The sequence below is a fragment of the Protopterus annectens genome, chromosome 8.part0, assembly GCF_019279795.1.
Source record: "Protopterus annectens isolate FY-2018-M chromosome 8.part0, PAN1.0, whole genome shotgun sequence".
Taxonomy (NCBI): Eukaryota; Metazoa; Chordata; order Ceratodontiformes; family Protopteridae; genus Protopterus; species Protopterus annectens.
Genome location: NC_056741.1, coordinates 928,372,861 through 928,386,849, shown reverse-complemented (window position 1 = coordinate 928,386,849; position 13,989 = coordinate 928,372,861).

Genomic DNA, 13,989 nt, shown 5'->3' with positions numbered 1-13,989 from the left:
GAAGCAGTAACCTTTTTCAATACAAAATTCATACAAATCTTAAACTCCCATGCCCCAATTAGATCCTCCCGCCTAAAGACCAAAATTGCCCCCTGGCTAACAAAGGAAACTAGACAAAAGATCCACCTCCAAAATAAAATTTGGAACAAATGGAGAGCTTCTAAAAGTCCATCAGATCACCTTTATTTCAAACAATTAAGAAATGCCACCAAGAAAGACATTCTTAGAGATAAAAAAGACTATTACTCTAAACTCCTTCAATCCCAAAAAGCACAACCTCAAAAATTCTGGTCAGGCATTAACAAACTACTTCAATCAGGACACTCTAAAACTCCTTCACATTCTGGATTCCAAAATAACTCCAACCAGATTCCAGATGCTTTCAATAACTATTTTACTGAAGCCATTCTAAACCTTGCAAATTCTATACCACCAAGCACCACATTGCCTCTTAACACCCCTAATCCTACAACTCCTACTTTTCATTTACAACCTGTTCCTACATCCCTCATTAATAAATTCCTTCAAAAACTCAAACCCTGCACCCCGTCTGCTGATTGCCTTCCAGCAGAATACCTACAAATAGCAGCTAAAGCCATTGCCTACCCCATCTCCATCCTTATAAATAGAACTATCTCTGAAAGCAAAATCCCATCCATATGGAAAGTTTCCCACATTATCTCCCTACACAAAGGCGGCTCTTCTACTGAGCTATCTAATTTTAGGCCTATAGCCTTACTCTCACCCATTGCTAAAATAATGGAGAAATGCATACATAGACAGCTACTTGACCACCTTATGCACAATAATCTGCTTGCCAATTGCCAACATGGCTTTAGACCATTCCACAGCACTACTACAGCTCTACTATCCTTCACCAACTCTATTAATGAAAATCGCAACAACAATACTTTCTCTTCGGCCCTATTTTTAGACCTCTCTAAGGCCTTCGATATGGTGAATCACAACTTACTCATGGAAATCCTAAACGCCCAATCACTTGACTCATAATCACTTCTTTGGTTTAAATCCTATCTTGAAAACAGACAGCAGGCTGTCCTTTGGAATAATACCCTTTCTTCTTCCCTCCCAGTGACAATCGGTGTACCTCAAGGCTCTATTTTAGGTCCTCTTCTCTTCTCATTATTTATTAACAATTTGCATACCAATATTCCACAAGCCACTTGCATCCAATATGCAGATGACTCGACATTAATTAGTTCTGCCAAATCCATTCACTCTCTCCAACTCCAAACCCAATCAGTATTAAACACTGTTGAAAAATGGTTCATGCAACACTGCCTCCTTCTGAACCCCAAAAAACAAAGCTACTACTCTTTGCTCCTATTCCTAAGTCGTCTATCCCTAACTTCACAGTAACCTCTAGCAATGGCACTAATATAGTCCCTGATACCTCTACCCGCTTACTGGGAGTTACAATTGACAACTCCCTTAGCTTCGATGAACACATTAATTCAACAATAAAAACTGTCAACAAAAAATTAGGCACTCTCTATAGAATCAAGACCTTCCTTACCCCTCCAGCCAGAATTACTCTTACACAGACCCACCTTTCCTTTACCCTCTTCTATGCATCTGCTATTTATACTAATCTATCTAGAAATAACATGAATAAACTTTCCACCTGTTATAACAACATAGCTAGATTTGCTACCTGTTCCCCTATAGAACTCACCACTGTCATAACCTCAAACAATTGGGATGGCTTGAACTGCATAATAAGCTACTCTATCAGCAACTTGTGATAACCCAAAAAATCCTCTATCACCCCAATAATACACCAATCCTCACTAATCTAATCACCCCCTACAAAAATCTCCCTACACTTTGCTCAGCTAGCAAACCTCTAGTTTCTAGTGTCAAACCAAACAACAAAGCAGGGGACTCGCTCTTTTCCAACACAGTAGGAAAAAGCTGGAATCAACTTCCAATTGAACTGTCTTCACTTGCCTCCACACATCTATTCAAAAAGCATCATAAACAATATCTAAAGAATCATTGGCTTTGTCCCTGCTCCAACCCTGACTGATTATAGCCAATATACAAAAATTTCATAACTAATCTTGGTTCCTATTGCTTTTGCAAATATAGTGTATAGTTCCCTGATAATAGTGAACTTCTACTCTCATCTGATAAAAAAAAAAAAGGTCTTACTTCTTTTTATGAGTATCCCTTATGAAAATTGTTACTAAGTGTTTTTATTTCATGTCATTTTTTATTGTATCTAACAATTTTTTTTTTTTGTAAACTTGTCTATTGTTATATTGCATACTTGTCTTTGTAACTTGTAGGAACTTTTCTACCCAGGCCTCTACTGAAAATGGACATGTATCCAATTAGACTAGCCCGGTCAACAAATGTAAAATAAATAAAAAAGTAAAGAAATGTTCATTTCCATAACATTGAATGTGCTTATATAAAGCATTTGTGTCTAATTTTCTAGGTATCCCCAACATATGTGATGCTATCCTATCTTTTAGTTTATTATTAATTTTACCTATATAGAAGCCAGAACATTTCCCACAATTGGCAAGGTAAATCACATTTTCAGTGTGACAAGTAGCAAAAGTTTGAAAACATAATTTTTAGTAATTGGGTGCATAAATTCTACATCATTGTTCATATACTTAATAAAAAGTTACAGTTATAGTAGGGAAGAGTCTGTTTCTTGCTCACTATGTTTTGTTTTCATCTATTGCACTTAAAATCCTTATAACACAGCAATTGCTTAAGGTGTTTATCCTTTTTATATACTATTAAACTATACTTAAGTTAAAACATTCTATTATTTAATGCTGTATGAGAATTTTTATATTGTTCTTAGATTGTTGTTTATGTCATGTGGTTTTATTGGTGATTAAAGTGTTAACCTTTACTGAATTCATTAGTTTCAAGATAGTATGGCTGTGATTTTAAATTGTTATATAAATGTAGAACTGATGTTTTAACTGTTGCATTGAGAAAGAGTTTTATGCTCGAAAGCTTTGCAGTGTTGCAGTTTATCGAATAAACGTATTACTTTGTGAGATGGTAGGTCTTTTTTGGTTTATTGTGTTTCTGTTTCATTTTTACTGTATAGTCCATTTAGCTGACTATCCCATTTTTGGATATCATCATTATCAATTTCATTTCCCCAATTTTACACGGGGATGAAGGATCATGTTAACTGTCACCATCTCTTTCTTTTCACAATGCCACCCTCCTTCCTTCTTTGATAGCCATCATGTCATCCACTTATAAGCTCCATCCTGTCAGTGAACCTATAATGAGTGTAATGAGAGCAATTGTTAGTTCATTTTTGGTAGGTTAATTTGTTTTAAATCCATCTTTCACTCAGTGGAGCTATCTCAGTGTACCGAAGCTGGGCAACTGGACATTAGCCAGCCAGTAGTTTACTGATCCAGAGCTACTGGGCTTTATGGCAGACACACACTGGCACACACTGGCAAAAAGGGGGACATAGATCTTTCCCAAGATTAGCACTGGTCCCTGGTTTAGGTCATAGTAGGCCAGATTCTCAACCCACTTATCATAGGCAAATATCCATGTCCATTTTTAGCAACATTAGTCAACATGACCAAATCACCTAGAGCCAAGTTGTACACTATTAAATGGCTAGCCCTGGCAGAGTATGCTGACTGTGATCCATGTTCTCCTATCTAGATAATACTGTACACCAGAGTTGGTGCCCAGAGCATTTGGTCTTTATAAGTCTTCCACCAATGTGCATCATCTAGAGTCTGTGGTGCTGCTCACAGCTCCATTATTGGGTGAGTTTGAGGTGAAACACCCAGCATACTTTGAGGAAGGTGAGAGGAACCCCAAAGGCAAAGTTTATTAAAGAAGAGAGCTCCACAGAATATGTACTATCCCAGATAGTGCTCATGATGAAAAGGCAGAAGAAAAAACTCTCCCAAGAAAAAATAAGAATAGCATTAAGGGCAATTAAGTTAGGTAAAGCAGTAGGCACAGAATAAGTCATGGTAGATATGTTAAGGTTATTGGGGGAGTTATGGGAGACATGGCTCCTGATGGTATGGAGAGAAAGGTGTATCCCAGATGACTGGAGAACAGTTTCCTAGTGCCAACATGCAAGAACAAAGGGTACAATCACTACTGCGGGTAGTACAGAGGTATCAAACTCCTGTCACACTGCAAGAAAGAGCTAGAGAAAGTAACTGATAAATGAATGCACAGGATAGTAGAAAGTGAGATGAAATGAGTGGTTTAGGTTCAAATCAGGATATAGCACAAGCAACCCACTATTTGCAGTAAGACAGATAGTAGAGAAAAATCTAGAGATGAGGAAAAAGTCCAACTGGGCATACCTTGACTTGAAGAAAGCATATGACAAGGCCCAGTGAAAGCTAACTTATGTAGCCCTGAGATGGCATGAAGTCGTTAAAGCAGTGGTAGAATTAGTGCAGATTATATAAAAGAATTCAATGAAATAAACATTAACAGTGTTCAGACTTACATATGGTTTCCCAGTGGGAGTGTAATTGAATATGAATTAGAGTTCAGCTCTGAGTCTACTACAGTTTGTACTAGCAATGTATTATATTAGCAATCAAGTGAGAGGGGTCAGATCAAAAAAGCTGCTGCTGTTTTTGGATAACATGACATTTCAAGCAGACTCTGAAAGGGAACTTTAGCAAATACCCTGAACAGGAACTTCAGTATTGATAGGGTAATGGAAAGCAAAACTAAAAAATGATGGGAGGGAAATTGAGTATAGATAAGATCGTTGTCATAGCAGCAAATGGAGGAAATCCAAATAAGCTAAACTTTGAGACAGAATGGGAAATAGCACAACAGGTTATCAGCTTCATGTATCTTGGAGGGATGGCTGAGTGGGGAAGTCTGAATGAGTAGGTCAGAGTTAGAGTAAGAGGTGCTGCAGCCAACCAGCACAGAGCGTCAGGGGTTATGTGTGACAGAATAATGCCAAAGAAGCTAAACGGCACCACACCACATGGAACACATAGCCCTCCAGAGCACACGCCATCACTGCCTTCACATAAATACACAAACCACACACCCACTTTCGTGGAGGATCTCAATAAAAATCTACCCAAACAGCAGAGACTTCCATGGCAGAAATGCACTCAACCACCACAACACAACACTAATCATGAGACAAATAACTCTCCTAAACAGTGTGACACTCAGCCAAAGCCCCTAAGGCAAAACAACATGGCCAACACACTAGTCATAGGTAGTGAGGCACACTGATGTCCCACTCACTAGGTTGAATAAGGAGAAAGTAACAGTCAGCTGCCTGTCAGGTGCCAGGATCTGCCAAATAATACACGCACTCAGGTCCCTCAACAACAGGTACAAATATGACTCTGTCATTGTACATGTGGGTGTGAATGACCTGAGATGTACCTCCCTGGATTACATGAAAAGAGACATGGAGGAGCTTTTGGATTACGTAGCCCAGGTGAGTATGACCCTAGCCCTGACCAGCACCCTACCATCAGCCAGAATGATACCAAGCAGACAATTATTGATTTCAACAATTGGCTAAGTTTCTGGTGTCATTCTAAGGGGATCCAGTATCTGTCTGCATGGGATTGACAGACCTCGATGCTTTGCCAGAGATGGCCTGGATCTGTTACCCCTGGGTTTCCAGATACTGGCCAAGGCTCTTGCCATCTTGATAGTGCCTTTTTAAGGCAGTGTTCCAAAAACCAAATTACCACCGTAACAGCTACAAACAAATGCAATGTGAGAGTCATGCTGCTCAACGATAGAAGTCTAAATCTTAAAATGCACCCACTCAAAGCACACTTTAAAATGAAATGCATCTGAGACTCTTCGGGTGCAGCTAACATTGGGTAAGACAGCGATTCAGGTCATAGCCTGCTACAGGTCCCCAACCATGTCTCAAAACTCACACTCCACATTCCTAAGCACCATGGAGAATATTAGGGTCCAGCCTAACACTCTCATACTGGGCGACTTCAACTACCCCTCCATTAACTGGGAAAACTACTCATGTACCAATACACTTGCTCAATGCTTTTTGGAATTCATTAATTCCAATGTCCTGGATCAGCTCGTTCTTTCCCCCACTACAGGTAGCAACATCCTTGACCTGGTCATTACTAACATGGGTGACCATTGCTCTACACCAGTAGTTAACTCCTCCCTGGTTAGAGCTGACTACAAACTAATCACCTTGGAAATCCACATCCCTCCCACCCCACTCATAAAGGTAATCACCATGAAAAACTTCTCCAAAGCCAACTTTGTGCTCCTTAAAACAGAGGTGGCTAACTTCATGACATTCATGCAAATGGAGAATAGTTGCATGACTGCCGAATTATAGACCAATGCACTGTACGAACACGTACGCAAATGCATGGATCTTGCCATACCCAATAGAACCAAGACACTGTCCTCAAAAAAAAAAAAAGGAAACCAATCTGGTGGTTCCCTCCCATAAACAAACTCTACAACAGAAGGAGGAAACTGATGCAGAATAAGGTGAAGTCCCAAGACTGGAAAAACTCCCTTATCAGCCTCAAGAAAAGGTTGAGATCCCTCATCAAATCCTCTAAAGCTAGCTAGAAAAGCAGAATTGCAGCAGATAGTAAACAACCACAAGGCCTTCTATAGTTATGTAAAGAATCTCCACGGCAATACCTAGATTTGATCTGAGCTACTGCACAACAGTACCTCCTATACCAAGCCAGCAGATATTGCCAATATACTAGCTGACAGATTCAGTGCTAACTTTACCCCCCCCCCCCGAAAGGGCCAATCACAATACCAGTAGATTGCCAGGCACCCAGTATTACTGCTGCACAGGTAAAAAGAGCACTGTCCAAGGCCAAGGATACAGCTTCTATGGGACCTGACAATATCCCTGGCTGTGTTCTACATGAACTACAGAGTGAACTGGCACCTCATCTGTGTGCCCTGTTCAATCACAGCCTCACCATAGGCTTTATCCCTATCAAATGGTGCACTGCTACAGTCATCCCTCTCAACAAATGAGGAGCAACTACAGACCCCAGGAATTATCGCCCCATTAGCCTGATAAGTCTGATATGCAAAGCTAAGGAAACGCATCATCATGAACCTAATAAACAAGGATATAGGGAATCTCTAAACTCTGGACCCTACATAGGTTGGTTTTGTGAAGGGTAGATCATGCCTGCTCAATTTGGTCGACTTCTTTGAGTCAGTCACCAGAGCTGTGGATGAAGGCAAGGTGATTCATACAGCCTACCTTGATCTGGCCAAGGCCCTTGATACCATTCTCCACTCAAGAATCACAGAAAAACTCACTAAGCTAGGCATCAACCCCTATATCACTAGGTGGGTTGCAAACTGGCTCACAGATAGAACCCACAGTGTGAAAGAAGCTGACTCCAAGTCAGACTGCTGACAGTCACAAGTGGAATCCCACAGGGTTCAGTCCTGGGTCCACTCCTGTTTGGTATCTACTTCTCTGAAGTCCAGGCCAACATGAAGGGACTCTGGCTGACAAAGTTCACAGGCGATTGCAAGTTGGGAGCTATTATTAACTCCCCAAGTGATGTCAACATCCTACAGAAAGGCCTCAGTGAAACAGACGACTAGTGTCAGAAGAATGGCCTTAAGCTCAATGCCAAAATATGTGTCGTCATCCCCCTTGGGAAAAAACCCAGTTCCCTTGAATTACCACATTGATGGTAGTCCACTGTTCACAGAAGACATTATAAGAGATTTGGGAACACAGGTTGTCAGCAACCTCTCTTTTGACCACCACGTTGCCACTGTGGTCAGAAAGTCCTTCTGTGTGGCACATCTCATTACTAAGGGTTTTGCATCCAGGAAGAAGGAGGTCATTGTCTCCCTCTACTCTTCCCTCATTAGGCCAGTCATCGAGTACAATGCCCCATTTGGCATGTACCTCACTAGACACCTGCAACAACTGGAGAGGCCACAAAAGTACCTCACAAAGAGGATCCTAGGCCTTAAATACTTGTCTTATATGGACAGACTCAAAAAACTCCAACTATTCTCTGTTTCATATCACCTACTTAGAGGTGATCTCTGCTTGACTTACAAAGCCATGTCTGACTCAGCTCTGTTAGAAATGCTACATCTATAGAAATCCCAATCCTTCCGCACCACATGCTCCAGAGACCTCACCCTCAATACCACAATCAAAAGAACATGCTGGAGGGACAGGTTCATAACCCAGAGACTGCCCATGCTATGGAATAGACTTCACATACATGTCAAGCAGAGCACCTCACTGGCCCTCTTCAAGAGAAATCTTGATGAGTGGATGGGAAATAGAAAATTCACCCCAGGATCACTCCAGTGGCTCTACACGACTGAGGCACTAGGAGCTAAAGTCGGGTGGCATGATGCTAGGGTAATCCTATGGGCTAGGCTTGTAAAGGCTCCAGGGCCATTAGCCTAGTACACACCTATGAACCTAAGTAAGGTGAATGACTATTACTTCTGTATGGCGCTGAAATCTGGGTAGTGAGGGTTATGGCAATGAAGTGCCTGAAATGTGTGATAGGATGTGCATTATAGGCCAGACGAGGAGATAACAATCTCATAGCAGAAGCCAAGGTAGGTCCCATTGCAGAAAAGGTAAAAAAGAATAGATTATGGTGATTCAGGCACATGTGTGGGAAAGCAGAAGATGATCTGGTAAAGATGATTTGATGAAGATGATTAGGAAGAGACAGGAGGAAACAAAGCATTCTACAGCTATGTCTGTAACCTCAGGGGAGATGCACAACTATGCATAGACCTTATTGTAAAAAAATCACCCACACTGAGCTGAAGGCCATTGTCATTATTTATTATTTATTTATTTCAGTTTGATGACTGAGAAGTCCACTGGGATTTGAAAGGCCCGTTTTCAGTGGATGCCCCGGGAGATAAGCTCCATGACACAATTACATTAACAAGTCAATTACAATTCAAAAATGACAAAATATTATCAATAGTGAGTTAGATCCATCATTAGGAGGACATTGTTCAAAACAACAGACATATAGTACATGTTACAGTACAACTTAGTGAATTTATCTGTTCAAATCAACAGACATACAGTACATGTTATAGCACAACTTAGTGAATTTAGCATAAGTAGGTGTTAGATTAAAGTATAGGTCTAGTGGTAGTGAAAATGTGTTCTATAAGCAAAGTGAACATAGTATAGTGTTTACAGATAATGTATTAGTAATATAGAGGATGCAAGAGATGAGCAGAGTGTTGTGTGAATGACGAAATTACAAAGTGCCTGACAGGTTCAGCTAAAATTTCTCCCTTCACTCCGCCTGATAGTCCAAAACAAATACTGCATATCACAATCCCCCTGACCATTACTAGGGAATAGGTTATGATGCATTTTACAAGGCCAAAACATTGCATCAATTGACTCTAATAATATTCCAAGATGTTTAATAAATAGCATAAAACATGAGTCTCTGGTCCATTTGAATCACTTTTCAGCTGGAGCCTCCATTCAGGTTTTGTGCCCAAGGAATGGGAGAGGGCTACAGCCATTCCCCTGCTCAAAGAAGATACAGCCACTGATCTGGGTAACTATAGGCCCATAAGACTTACCAGCCACATATGTAAGGCCATGGAAAGAATCAATATGGATGCTATAAATACGGACATAGATAACCTGAAAATGCTGGACCCATCACAGTTTAGCTCTGTTGAAGGAAGGTCATGCCTATTAAATCTAATGGAATTTTTTGAGAAGGTCAATGAAGCATAGGATGAAGGTGAGACTGTGCACACAACTTATTTCAACTTGGCCAATGCTTTTGATACAATACTCCACTCAGGCATAATAGACTAGCTCACAAATTTAAGTATAACCACTTTTCACACCTGCTGTATAGCAAACTGGCTTTCTGATAGGAGCCAGGAGGTCAAAATAAGTGAGGCCATCTCCAACAAGCAGTGAGTGACTAGTGGAGTCCCTCAGGGCTCCATACCAGGTCCGCTACTTTTTGGTATTTATTTCTCTGAAATGGAATAAAATGCTAAAAGTTTATGGTTACCAAAATTTGCAGATGATTGCAAGCTAAGGATTATCATTGAACTTCCCTGCAGAAACTAGCATTCTTCAAGAAAGTCTATTTCTGACTAACAAATGTGCCAAAGCCATGGTCTTAAACTCAATGCCAGGAAATGCATAATTATTCCCTTTGGGAAGTCAACTATCCCGGCTAATTGCCATGTTGATAATCCAGCCCTAAGAGTCAACCCAGTCTTCCCAGTGATCGGGGATCTGGGTATGCCCAACTTATGGACGGTGCAGTGGTGCAGTTAATGTTGTCACCTCACAGCAAGAGGTTCTCCTGTTTGATTCTTCACTAGGGTGCCTTCTGTGTGGAGTTTGCATGTAATCCCTGTGTTCACATGGGTTTTCTCTGGGTACTGTGGTTTCCTCTCACATTCCAAAGACAGCTAAAAATAGGTTTTGTCCTAGTCAGACTTTCCTGGTCAACAAATGTTTAATAAATAATAAATAAATAATAAATAAGGGCATGGCATCTAGGTCCAAAGAAGTCATTATTTCACTGTACTTAGCCCTTATCAGGCTGACCATTGAGCACAATGCTTCCCTTTGTATATACCAGACCTGGCATATACAGCAACTAGAGTCACCTCAGTGGAGCCTTACAAAAAGAAAACAAGGCATAACAAACCTGCCTTATGCAGAGCACCTTAAAGCCCTTTCCCTCTAGTCAGCCTCCTGTAGATTTCTGAGGGGTGATCTATGCCTGGCTTACAAGGCATTTGCAAACCCCACACTTATGGAACCTTCTACATATTTGCAAGTAAAGAGTACCAGAAATACAAGGTCTAGAGACCTGAATTTTGTCTGTGACTTAAACAGTACATGCTGGAAAGACAGAAGTGTGTCCCACAGACTGCCCCTCCTACGGAGCAGGCTTCCCATCCATGTGAAGCTGAGTTTTATCTATAACCCAGTTTAAGGGCAACCTACACCAGTGAATGGGGAATAGTAAATTAGCACCAGTCCTAGAAATCATGTCCCTTATGAGAAGAGGTAGGTTATAAATGCCTGGCTCTCAGTGTCCTATTCAGAAAAAGGGCATCATTATTCTTTCTGGAAGACTTGGATAGACTTAGAACCCCCCCCCCCCCCCCGGCTCGTTAGCCTAGTAACATTCTATGCATCTATTGCTCTATAAGTGGAAATTTAGACATAAAGAATAAAAGATGGATGGCTTACATGAGATAAGACCTACAATTTTACAATTTTCAGGCATGACTGTTGCAGAAGGTAGGAGAGTGGTACTGAACAGAGAGAGATAGCAACAGCTGAAGTGACACCACAACCTCACTCAGGGGACAAAATGAAGAAAATGGGGATAATGATGATGATGATGATGACGGACCTCTGATAACTATGAGTTTGCAAGAGAATCTGCCAGAAAATTGAAAGTCATGGATATAAAGATTTAAGTTGTATCTAGCTAGGAATGACTTCAGTGATTAACAGAAAAAGTCCAGTGTGCCATGCTTCTTTATATTAAGGAAACCAATAGTAATTATTTAATACGTTTTTCTCTAAACAAAAAGAAGGAGCTAGATAATATTGAAAGATAAATTCTAAATATACATGAGCAAAAGAAGAACCTATTTTGTCATAAAATATTTATAGTTTACCAGAAATCACAGTGTGCAATAATCTGTATATGCATTTGAGACTGAGTTAAGACACATGTTACATTATTGTGAATCTAAGCACCTGTGTGATTCTTTTATCAGTCAGAGTAATTTGTGATATAAAGAAATATCATATAAGGGAAGGTTATTGAGAGAATCAGTCATTACACAACAAAAATCCACATTTTTGTTTAATGCCAGTGAACCTTTGAACCTTCAGTCAAAATCCTTAACTGCTGGCTTAAAACTTAGTGTTGACATTGTACCAGAAAAGAAGGAGAAAACAATTGCTTAAAGTTATAAAAAATAAATAAAAAGTAAGACAGACTACAGCTTCAACAGGCCCCAGTAATATCCCAGGATGCTTTGTGAATAGCCTGCAATATGATCTAGTGGAGCCACTGCTGTCTTTATTCAGCCATAGCCTGCACACAGGCTTCGTGCCACATGGATGGAAGACTGCAATGGTCATTCTTCTGTACAAGGGAGGACCATCAGTGCATCCCAGGAAATACAGACCCATTATTCTGACTAGTCTCATATGCAAAGCTGTGTAAAGGATTATCATGGAAATGATTAACAATAACACAGGAAACATACAGACACTGGATCCAACCCAGTTTAGCTTAGTTAAATGTAGGTCATGATAATGGAATCTGGTGGACTTCCTTGAGAAGTTCACCAAGGCAATGGGTAACAGCAAAATGGTGCATACTGTGTACCTTGAGCTAGCTAAGGCGTTTGATAAAATTACCCACTTGGGCATTGTAAACAAACACAAAGAAATAGGCATAAACCTGTATGTAACTTACTGGACAGACAGCTAGCTAACAGGCAGGACTCGTGAAGTTAGAATTGCAAAGACTACCCCCAAAGAGTGGCAGGTCACCAGTGAAGTCCACCAGGACTCTGTGCTGGGTCCACTCCTCTTTGGCATTCTGAAGAAGTCCACATATGTGGATGAAAGCGCTTAATATTTTACTATTGTTACAGGTCGAATAAAGCAGTTTGTTACTTTCCATCGGTAACCATTTATTGTGCATCCAACAGTGACTCCAGCCTATCTGTGTGTGGTTTTTACTTCAGTTGTCGTTTTGTGGCTGGCGTTTTTGTTTATTCAGGCTTACCAAGTTTGCAGATGACTGCAAGCTAGGAGCAACAATTGAAACTACCCAAAATACTGACATCTCACAGAAAGGTCTAATGCAGACAAATGACTGGTGTCAAAACCACAGCTTAAAACTCAGTGCAAAGAAATGCATAATAGTACCTTATGAGAAGTCAGCTTGCAGGGAAACTACCTTGTTGATAAAACATCCCTAAAGGTAAACACAGAAATCAGGAATTTGTGGAATTGCATAGGTAGTAAACTGTCTTCCAACTAAGATGTGTAAGGTTGAAAGAAAATCATTCTATGTCACTCAAGTTGTAAGTAAGGGCATGGCATCTAGGACCAGGGACATCATCAAACCACTGTACACAGCCAACATCATACCCGTCATTAAGTATAATGTCTTTTTATGTATGTACCTGACCAGGCACATGACAGAACTGGAATTTCTACAGTTTCCTCACAAAAAGAATATGGGGAGTAAATACATTGTCCTATGTGGGTCCCTATCAGTTTAGCAAAAAATCAGTTCAGCGAATGGCATTTTCAGTACACTTTCATTCATAGGTTCATACTAGGCTATCTGCCCTAGGGCATTTATAAGCCTAGCCAGAGTGTGTTTGGCTTTTTAAATTAATTTTGCTATGGCCTTTTTCTAGGTTAGTATACTGTGCCTCTGTCTAACAGTGACACAGAAGTGATACCCGGGGTAAACCTACGATCTCCCATCCACTCATCAAGATTCCTCTTGAAGAGAGTCAATGAGGGATTCTGCCTAACCTGGACTGGGATTTTATTCCAGAGTGAAGGGAGCCTCTGGGTTATGAATCTGTCCCTCCAGCATGTCCTATTTATTTCAGTGCTGAGGTTCAAGTCTCTCTAGCGAGTAGCTCGATGGGATTTGGATTTTCTGAGGTGCAGCATGACCATTAATTCTGGGTTGGACATGGCTTTATACGTCAGGCACAGATCGCCTCTGAGCAGGCGGTATGCGACTGAGTAAAGCTGGAGTTTCTTTAACCAGGCAGCATATGGCATCTGTTTGAGCCCTTTGATCCTCTTGGTGAGGTACTTTTGGGGTCTTTCCAGTTGCTGCAGGTGTTTGGTAAGGTACATTCCAAAAGGGGCATTGTACTCAATTATGGGCCTGATGAGGGATGAGTAAAGAGGCATGATGA